This window comes from Phalaenopsis equestris, unplaced genomic scaffold (genome assembly GCF_001263595.1).
Source record: "Phalaenopsis equestris unplaced genomic scaffold, ASM126359v1 Scaffold200960, whole genome shotgun sequence".
Classification (NCBI taxonomy): domain Eukaryota; kingdom Viridiplantae; phylum Streptophyta; class Magnoliopsida; order Asparagales; family Orchidaceae; genus Phalaenopsis; species Phalaenopsis equestris.
In genome coordinates this window covers 32,504-43,026 of record NW_018220750.1, presented here as the reverse complement: position 1 = coordinate 43,026, position 10,523 = coordinate 32,504, and the positions used below count along the sequence as shown (strand labels likewise).

Sequence of the window (10,523 nt, the reverse complement as noted above, 5' to 3'; positions counted from 1 at the left end):
CAATATGTATCTCATATGAACCTTAAGATTTACCTTTATGTATCTCAATATTTATCTCATATGAACCTTAAGATCTAACTTTATGCATCTTTTACAAAGTTAACTTCTCAATGTTGTTGAATCAATTGCTAGTATACCTCACACAATTTTTTAAATTATACACTTATACTAATTTCTTAGTTATGGATGGTCTTACTGAACATCAACAAGAGGACGACAAACCTTAGTGTATGCTTTTTGTTGATGATATCCTTCTCGTGGATAAAAAGAAAGAAAAAGCCCAGGAAAAACTTCAATTATGGAGGTCTACATTGGAATCTTAAGGCCTTCATTTAAGTAGAACTAAAACTAAATACATGGAATGTAATTTTAGTAGTAGCTCTAGTGACAGAAGTGTGACTTTGGGTGATCAAATTATTAAAAGGTGTGAACGATTTAGATATCTTGTGTCTGTTGTTCAAAACGATGGTGATATAGATGGGGATGTTAATGGTAGAATTCCAGCACGATGGTGATATAGATGGGGATGTTAATGGTAGACTTCCAGTTTGTTGGTTGAAGTGGAGGAATGCTTCGGGCCTTTTGTGTGATAGAAAAGTACAAAGTACCGCTTAGACTGAAAGGAGACTGAAAGGAAATTTTATAAGGCGGTGGTGAGACCTGCAATGCTCTATGGCGCTGAATGTTGGCCTTTAACAGAGAAGCATAATAATAAGTTAAGTGTTGCTGAGAAAAGAATGATTAGGGGGATGAGTGGCTTTACACTACAAAATGCAAAATGAATATATCCGTGATAGGGTAGGTGTAGTCCTGTGATCGAACATAATTAGAGAAAGCTGTCTTAGATGGTTTGGTAACATTAATCGGTCACATTAAACGTGACCATCTGATGATCCGATTGGGAGAGTAGATGTTTTAGATTTGACTTGTGTTAAGAAAGGCAGAAGTAGACCTAGGAAGACTTGGCTTATTGTATAAAAAATGATCTTAATTTACTAGAACTAAATGAAAATATGACACTAAATAGGACGCAATGGAGAAAAAGGATTCATGTAATCGACCCCACGTAGTGGGATTAAGGCTTTGTTGTTGTTGATGTTGTACACTTATACTAATTTCTTCCTTGAAATGATAATATCTATAAGTAGCTTCTTCATATTTTCATATACTTTCAATAGAATTATGATTTCTTATCTCTAATCTTAGTTGTTGCATAAATACTCTTTCCTTTGTAATATACTAATACATAAATTATAAAAATCATAGCCTTTATTTTTACTCATAACAATCTTTGCAAGCTCTCAAAATTATAATCATCATAAGCCTCAACATTATTTATCTTTTTTCACTTTTCAAGCACTTTTTCTTTAATGATCTTTTGTACCATTTCAATCATGTATCAAGTCTCCATGAGAAAGTATGGTCATTTCTAAATTCCGCTAAAACTTTTGTGACAATCTTCATCAAAGCCCACATAAAGTTTGGCACAAGTAAAGAATTCCAATTTGCTTCTTATACTAAACTATCTTGAAAGTTTTAAAAATCAACAACGATTCAAGTTCTACCTTCTTCTACTATAGTGATTATTTTTTTATCATTTTCTTCATAGTCTAAAAATATACATCGTAACAACTATCCTATATTATGTAGTTTAACTTGTTAATTATAACCTTATAGTATTTATAAGAAAATTAACCTTCTAAGTGCAAGTTAATTTGTGAATTGGTGTAATTATGTGTTGATTCTTGATTTTTAAGTATATATTTATTATCGCAAGTGACACAGGAAAATCAAGAAAGACTTTTTCTATACATTATATCTCCTATTTCACAATCATAATTAAGCCTCTTAAAGCCCATCCAACAAGAACCTATACATCAATTTAAGTAATCCTAATAATTATACTTTCTTCCTCTGGTATACAATATAATAACTCATTAATCTCTTCCAAAAATTGATTTTTACACTATTCAATATATCAAATTGAAAGCTTAAGCATCAATCATATTTAGAATGCCAACATCAATAATTAACTTAACAACAATGACCCTACCACAACCTCTATCAAGCTCAACAACTTTATCTTTCAACATTACATACACTAATATCTCAACCTTCATTCTATTTTTAACCTTACCAGCATACAATAACCAATAATCTTCTCTAATATCCTTGGCTTGCTGCCCTTCAAATTTAGTTTATTACAAATCAACAATATTTATTCTTCTTTTAATCATTGTGTCCACCAATTCTCATCTTCTACTCCAACTCCCCAAATTCCATGTAGCTTACTACAATCTAAGTTTTAGACCAAACAACACCTTAATCATTTTGCACCATAAACAAGTCAAACTATAGTTTGCCACTTAAAATGAAAATCTAACTAGTCTTTTCTTAATCTCTAAATGCATTGCAAAATGAGTTTCAGAAAAAAGACAAAGAAGCATAAAAACTTCAGAAAAAAAAACTTCATTTCTCAGATAAAAGAGATTAACATTCACAAGCTCTGTTCTTAGACACAAAGAAAGAAATTCATAATAATATGTAAATCAAATTATGAAATTCAAACATGGAAACCGACAGTCTCATTGTATAGACAATTATATTTCAAAAAAATAGCCAAAACAAAGTAAAACAGTTAATGTGATGAAGAACAAATAAAATGAAAATGATTATATCCACATCTGAACCCTTGATAAGAGGAAAATGCAAACTCTGCTGCGGCAAAAAACATGCCATTGATGAAAGAATAAAAAATAAAAAAAAAAACCAGATAACATACCACTCAAATCATATGCTTACATATCTAACACCTAAAATTTACTATTTACATTTATACCACCCAAACCATTCTTATCATATGATGCCACTATTTTAACTTCTGAAAAGTGAAATACATCTTTACAGGCATATGTAAAGCGGCATATATGTAAAAATGAAGTTTAGGTGTTAGATATGTAAATACATAAGAATTAAGGGGTATGTATATAAATCTTCCTAATTGTAATAGCTAAAAAGTGGAGCAACAAGAGCATACCTTAACTGCCGATCCCATTTCGGCCTCATATATAGGAATGTCATTTCTGCTAACAATGATGAAGCAAGCTGTGCTCGCCATTGTCTACGAAAATAAGAGCACAAATCTTAGATTGGTTGTTCCTAGACTCAGTAACCTGCATTCCAACTTAGTTTATTAACTCTCCATCATGTTAAAAAACAAGCAAATTTCAGCAATATCCTGGTAAATAAGAACTTGCTGGAATTTTTAGAATAAAACTACATAAGCAAATAACTATCCACACATCAAAACATCATCAAGGAAAATGATAATAATAATAATAATAATAATAATAATAGCAGCAGCAGCAGTACTAATAGTAGTAGTAGTAGTAGTAGTAATAGTAGTAATAATAATAATAATAATAATAATAATAATAGCAGCAGCAGCAGTACTAATAGTAGTAGTAGTAGTAGTAGTAATAGTAGTAATAATAATAATAATAATAGTAATAATAATAATAGTAATAATAATAATAACAATAATAAGAGCGTGAATCTTAAATTGTTTGCAGCAGCATTAGTAGTAATAATAATAATAACAATAATAAGAGCGTGAATCTTAAATTGTTTGCAGCAGCATTAGTAGTAATAATAATAATAACAATAATAAGAGCGTGAATCTTAAATTGTTTGCTCATTAGACTCATAAATCCATCTCCTAAAACAAGTTGAGCAATACCATGGTGGCAAGGACTTGGTGAAACATATAGAATGAAGTTACATAAGCAAGTAAAACTCAAACATCAAACCATCAATTTCTGCTAAATATTAAATGCATTGTAACTGAAAAAATGCACTTATCTCACATAAAAAACTCACAACATGAACACTATTCTAGCATTCTTTCAAATTCAATGCACAATAAAACCACAAAAAAAATGTATCATCACATTGTACTATCTCCCATAAATAGATAGATCATTTTATGAATAAGAGACGACTGACACGACATATTACTGTTCATTACCGTTTACTCATCTTTCTGTCTCTGACTCTATTCTTACGCTCTATTCTTTCGGTGTGATTCACAGATAAATCAGGATTCAACATCCTAAAAATGCGATGAGCATGAATCATACAACAAACAAAAAGAGTAGCTTAAAGAGAAGGCAATATAGAGTGCACTAGAGAGTTTGTAACTCAACAGAACCAGGAGTAGAAGGATCACATGTTGAATGTCATCTGAGACGCACTGGCTCAGAGAAAAGATCAGCACCCCCAAAAAGGAAGGGTTGGCGCCCAACAGTCAAAGAGTCCTCCCAACCCTGGAAAAGGAAGATGAATCCCAGTACTTCAATAGAGATGGGTCGGCTTCGATCAACCAGCATCAGTTAGGGCATATTGAGGTGTTCGACATCCCAAGAATAGATCTCCTCATCACAATATTAAAATGATTATCCAAAACTAACATAGTTTTTATGATTATACATTCTGTTAATCTCCACCATATCATCATTGCATGACTTACAAGCTTGAATTATTTATAATTAGCACGATATTAATCATCTCATTTATTCTTAAATATTAACAATAAAACTATTCTTCTCCAATTAATTTACATCTTAACAGTAATTATTTTATGGAAATGATTTGTCTTACAAACTAATATAATATCCGTTATAACTCTCGCAACATCAACATAATATCTAACGCAAATCTAAAGTTGTAACTCCAAGCATCTTCTCCAAAGCTAAACTGGCTTAAATTTTTTTTGGATTAGTTTATAACATACCTCGTTATTTAGTTCATAAGGCTTTTCCAAGAAAATTTTCTTCTTTAGATACCCCTTTAATTCTTTATTAAAGAAGCATTTCATCTTTCTTGTACCAATTCATCCTTAAATAATTACTTTTAATACATTTGATTTAATCAAAATGCTTAAATCCATTATCTCTTCCTTTATCTCTTTTATTCCTTAATACCAAGCATATAATGTAAATCATCAAAAGTTGCACTGTATGCTTTTTTGCTGCAAGTTTTCTATTTTTCTTATGATCATTAAAGGCCTTAATAACATTCATTTTTTACCCTTCTTTAAAGCTTTTTTTTTTTAATAACAATTTATGTACCATTTCACTCTATAATTAGGTCTCGTTTTCATTGTATAATCCATTTTTAAACTCCTTGAATACAAATTACAATCTTCTTAATTAGCTATTCATCTTATCTCAGATCAAATTTGGGTCAGTGTTTTCAAAGGGTTAAGCACAATGCAAAATGCAAGAATACTTTCTTCCTTTTTATTTTTCTTTTTTTTTACACAATCCGCAAAGGCGACACCTTAACCACTCTAAGCATTTATTAGTTGTACAACATATGCCCATAAAATATGTACATATAATAGTTATTTAATTAACAACTATAAATCACATCAGGTAATAATTTTTCAACAGCTATAGTAATACGTCAATACAATACATTCTAATTATTCAAAAGTTAAAAGAAAATGAATAAAGATATAAATGACAAACAATTATGTGATGTAATAACATACCCAAAAATCAAGCATATAATTGTAAGATTGAATGACCAACTAGAAACCCGAGTGGTAGAAGCAATACGAAGTGAGGGAGAGAGTGAATACAAGGCAAAGAGAAATGTTATTAAGAAGTTCGTAAGTGAGATGCGTGAGTACTGGTAAAAAAAACCTACAAAAATTCAAGAGTGTGCGAGAAGAGGAAAATCACCAGGAAATGATTAGCTTTAGTGCATATATTCATTTAATTCTCTTAAATTAAGGTATTTTTTTTATACAACATGACCAAATCTTTTTAGGTCCACCTCTACCTCTCTTAAAATAAATTGAATCAAAAACATCCACTCTCTCAACTAGATCATCAGATAGTTGACATTTAATGTGACCAATCCATTATTTTTTTTATACAACATGACCAAATCTTTTTAGGCCCACCTCTACCTCTCTTAAAATAAATTGAATCTAAAACATCCACTCTCTCAACTAGATCATCAGATAGCTGACATTTAATGTGACCAATCCAGCTAAGATAACTCTCTCTAATCATGTCTACTACTAGAGCTACACCAACCCTTTCACAAATATAATCATTTCGCATTTTGTCTCGAAGTGCAAAGCCACCATCCACCTAAGCATTCTCATCTCAGCAACACTTAATAATTTTATACTTCTCTTTTATAGGCTAATATTCTGTGTCATAAAGCATTGCAGGTCTCACTAACATATTATAAAACTTTCATTTAAGTATAAGCGACAATTTTCTATGACACAATAGGCTAGATGTATTTCTCCAATTCAACCATCCAACTTGAATTCTACTAATAACATCCCCTTCTGTATCACCATCACTTTCAACAATAGACCCGAGATACCTAAAGTGTTCACTTCTTTTAATGACTTGATCACCCATTCTTATAACCTCACCATTAGATTCACTACTACTAAAATTACATTTCATATATTCAATTTTAGATCCACTCAAAACGAAAGCCTTCTCACTCTAAAGTTGATCTCCACAATTCAAGTTTTTCTTAAACTATTTCTCTGATCATATCCACAAGAAGGATATTATCAGCCAAAAGCATACACCAAGGTACATCTTCACGTAAATGTCTAGTAAGAACATCCGAAACTAAAGCAAAAGGATATAGGATTAAAGCTTCAGTGAAAGAGAACAAAAAAATAGAGTTGAGACTTATGCACTATGATAAATAAAGAGATAAATTAACAAAACGCCTAATAATTATTATAGATATTGAATTAAAACATGACATCAATATAAGAATTTTGCTTTATACAATAGCTAAGCACTACAACATAACATCGCAAAAAGATGATACATGAATGTTTTTTTGTGAGTTACACTTCAGAATCAAGTGATACACAAATTCCATGTATCGCTTCGCTGCACTCCTTAAAGATGCTTTGAAACGTGGTTTTAATAACAATAGTTTGAGCAAACTGAAAAATTCAGTTTGTTTCTTTCGACATTCTTATCCTGAATTTTCACCTTACAAATGTCACCACCTTATCTTAAGATAATTACCTTTTTAGATTGTTTTTATTAATTCTAAATATCATATCTACAACTATGACTCGATTTTGAAATGTCCAAATATCTTCCATAATCACCTCCAAATTGTCAAAAGAAACAAAGGAAGTCAACTTGAGAATTAGTGAATCTGTTTTAGTAAGTAATTAAGTATGCACCTCTTTTCTTATCTTCATTACTGTGAAATAGATATAATTTCTACCATTGCATTTTTATCTCCAACTCTATAACCACCATCAATCTTCTCATTGCTCGTCCTAATAAATTTTGTATGGCATTTAAGGTTCTATTTGGGGGTAGTTGCAGCTTATTGAATAAGCAGCTGTGAAACTATTTTTCGGATAAGCTGCTATTAGAAAGCAGCTGATGGTGAAATAGTTTGTATATTTGAATGATCTACTGTGTTGCAACCGTTTTTGAGAAAAAAATTGTTATACCCTTATGTATATATATTATCAATAACCCCATAGTTTTAGAAATAATTCAAATAGAACAACATAAATAAATTTCAACAATAAAAAAAAGTCAAAATTCATTATTATACTACATCAAGTGTAATAAATCACTTAATACATAATAACATAATACTAAAAATTACAATAACAAGAATTAATGTTATTATAATATTTTCATTCATGTTTAAACAATCACGTTCATGAAAAGATAGAAATAATCTGCCATGAGAATCAAAATAAGGCAGAGGGCCTATGAAAAGGGGGATATTGTTGACTTAAAAATATTTTAAGATGAGCTCGTATATATCAAAATTTATAGCAGCATAAAGGTCATCCAAAACCATGAGACAATCAAAATAAGGCATAGGACCTATGAAAAGGGGGATATTGTTGACTTAAAATATTTTAAGATGAGCTTGTATATATCAAAATTTATAGCAGCATAAAGGACATCCAAAAGATTCCCAAAAGTCGTGTGACTCATCATAACCCCCCAATATCTAATACTTGATATAACATACATGAAGAATTGGTAGGCACTTTGGGGAGATTGTTACATTTCTAATTATAAGTATACTAACCAATAATCCAAAATTTTTATGTATATGAGTTTTACATTCTCAATCTCTTAACCAACATATTTATCAAACCAAACTATCATTGTGCAAGCATAAAACCAAATTTGTGAATCATGGTGGTTAACCCACCCTAGGTGACATCAATCGATGGATAGCAAGTGGAAACCATCACAAAGAGCGCAAACTTGCAGGGAAAGAAAGTCCATTTCTTCACTAGGTAACACAAAAAGAAGATGATGAATACACTATAGCAAGGAGATCATATTACTTTACCATATCAAAACCATCACAAAGAGCGTAAACTTGTAGCTAGGGAAGGAAAGTCCATTTCTTCACTAGGTAACCCAGAAAGCAAATAAGGAAGATGATAAATACACTATAGAAAGAAGATCATATTATGTTACTCTATGAAGAATATTCATTAGAAACAGGGCCACTAATCACATTCACACTAATCATATTCACCCAATCCAAGCCTGAAATTCTCATCCTAAATAGCACATATACTAGAACACCACAAGGTTCTCGTCAATCACAAATTCAAAATAACACAGAACTTCCAGCATAACCTCATAACACAGCTGACATTCATCATAATTCCAAACACAACTCTCAACATACATTCTCAACATATGACAATAAACACATATAACAACAAACCAAAAAAAAAAAAAAAGCAAATTGACATTGTAAACACAAAGAATAACATAACCCGATAGCACGGCAAGAATTCATCATAATTCTAAACACATAACCTTCAGCATAACCTTCTCATCATATGATAACAAACCCAGAGAGTTATGTTGTTCTTTGTCTTTATGATTTCTGCATATGCAGCAACCTAGAGAACAACAAACCCAAAAAAGAGTACATTGTCATCATAAACCCAAAGAACATCAAACCCCCCTTAGCATAAAAAAGAAAACCAAAACTTCCAATACAGCAAAAGCCACATAAAATCACCTAAACACTAGTATAACATAAGCTTCACAAGCTAAACCCTAGGAGCAGAAGGCACTCAGCAACCCAAGGAGCACAAATTCCTCACTAAACACTCGTGGAGCATAATTTTCACATGCCAAACTGAAAGCAAAAAAAAATACAGTAAAATTTCTAAAATCACATAACATAAGAGGAAGGTAAAGAGGAGCTGGATGCCTAAGCCTAGGTATCTGAAACCGAACGAATTCAAAAACGAGATGAGCAACGAGAATTGCAAAGAGCAATGTGTCATTGAGGTTTAACTTCAATATCATCAGGCGAGACACACCTGAACAGAAAAAGGCAATTGAGCAGTTAGAGTTCCAAAATGAGAAAAGAGTAAAGAGAGGATAGTAAAGGAGAAGGCTTCGAAATATGAGAAGAAATGGCGGGCAGTATGTTTATCTCAGAAGTCCGTGAACACTTAATTTCATGGTGGCGGAATAGAGAATGTCGTCGTGGATGGCACCCCAAACAGCACAAAATCCCGGCACAATTCCGCGCCGCTCTAGTGTTGCTGTCCCAAATAGACCCTAAGTCACCTTTATGACTATACCTTTTTTCTGAGTATACATATCCAACTCTTCCAAAAAATAATAATAATTAAAGCTATCTTCTATTTCAACGAATGGAGTATAAGTGTTGCAACTAGGGGAATCTCCTGGACTCCCTCGGATAAGGAGCCTAGAGAATACCGACACAAGAAGCACTAACCACGACTATAGTACCATCGCCAATAATTACCAATAATAGGAATCACCCCATAAGTAAATCAATTTTTTTTATCTTTGAACTCATAATGCTTGGGCACAACAATACTGATCTCATTCTATTGTTAAGGGGGTGCTGTTTGATAGCAGTATTGGAGCATGATTTAACATAAATCCGGCCAAACAGCAAAAATGACAACTTTAAATCCTATGTAAGTGCTTAAATCCCGTTTTTCATCCCTTTTGCCTTAAATGTAGGATTTCGTCAATCCCGTTGGAAGACGGATTTACGGGGTTTGGAGGAGCTGAGGGGCGCGAAGGCGGGTGGGATGAAGGGGAAGAAAGAAAAGGGTTACCTTCCTCAGTGGTATCGAGTAGGAGCGGAGTGGAAGGAGGAGAAAGTTGGGAGTTTCAGATGTCTTTTTGCGCCACGATCCTAAAGTTGTTGGGAGTTTCAGATGTCTTTTTGCGCCACGATCCCAAAGTTCTTCCCAGCCTTCCCAGCCTTCCCAGCCTTCCCAGCTAGCTCTAATCGACCCTGTATCGCGGGGTTTGAAAGCGGGAAGGAGGTAGTCGAGGGTTTCGGTCGGTAGTTGTTAGGTTTGTGGGTTAACTTAATTTAATTGACTAAAAAATAATAAAGCGGGAAGGAGGTAGTCGAGGGTTTCGGTCGGTGGTTGTTAGGTTTGTGGGTTAACTTAATTTAATTGA

At 32.4% G+C, this 10,523-nt stretch overlaps 1 long non-coding RNA gene across 1 annotated transcript; it reads right to left on the bottom strand.

The window, feature by feature from the left end:
- Positions 1 to 3,037: 3,037 nt before the first annotated feature.
- Positions 3,038 to 10,251, bottom strand: LOC110035955. The gene is made up of 2 exons (XR_002295187.1): positions 10,169 to 10,251; positions 3,038 to 3,173 (listed from the first exon to the last, which is right to left on the bottom strand). It is a non-coding gene; the product is annotated as an uncharacterized LOC110035955 (long non-coding RNA).
- Between the last annotated feature and the right edge of the window lie 272 nt (positions 10,252 to 10,523).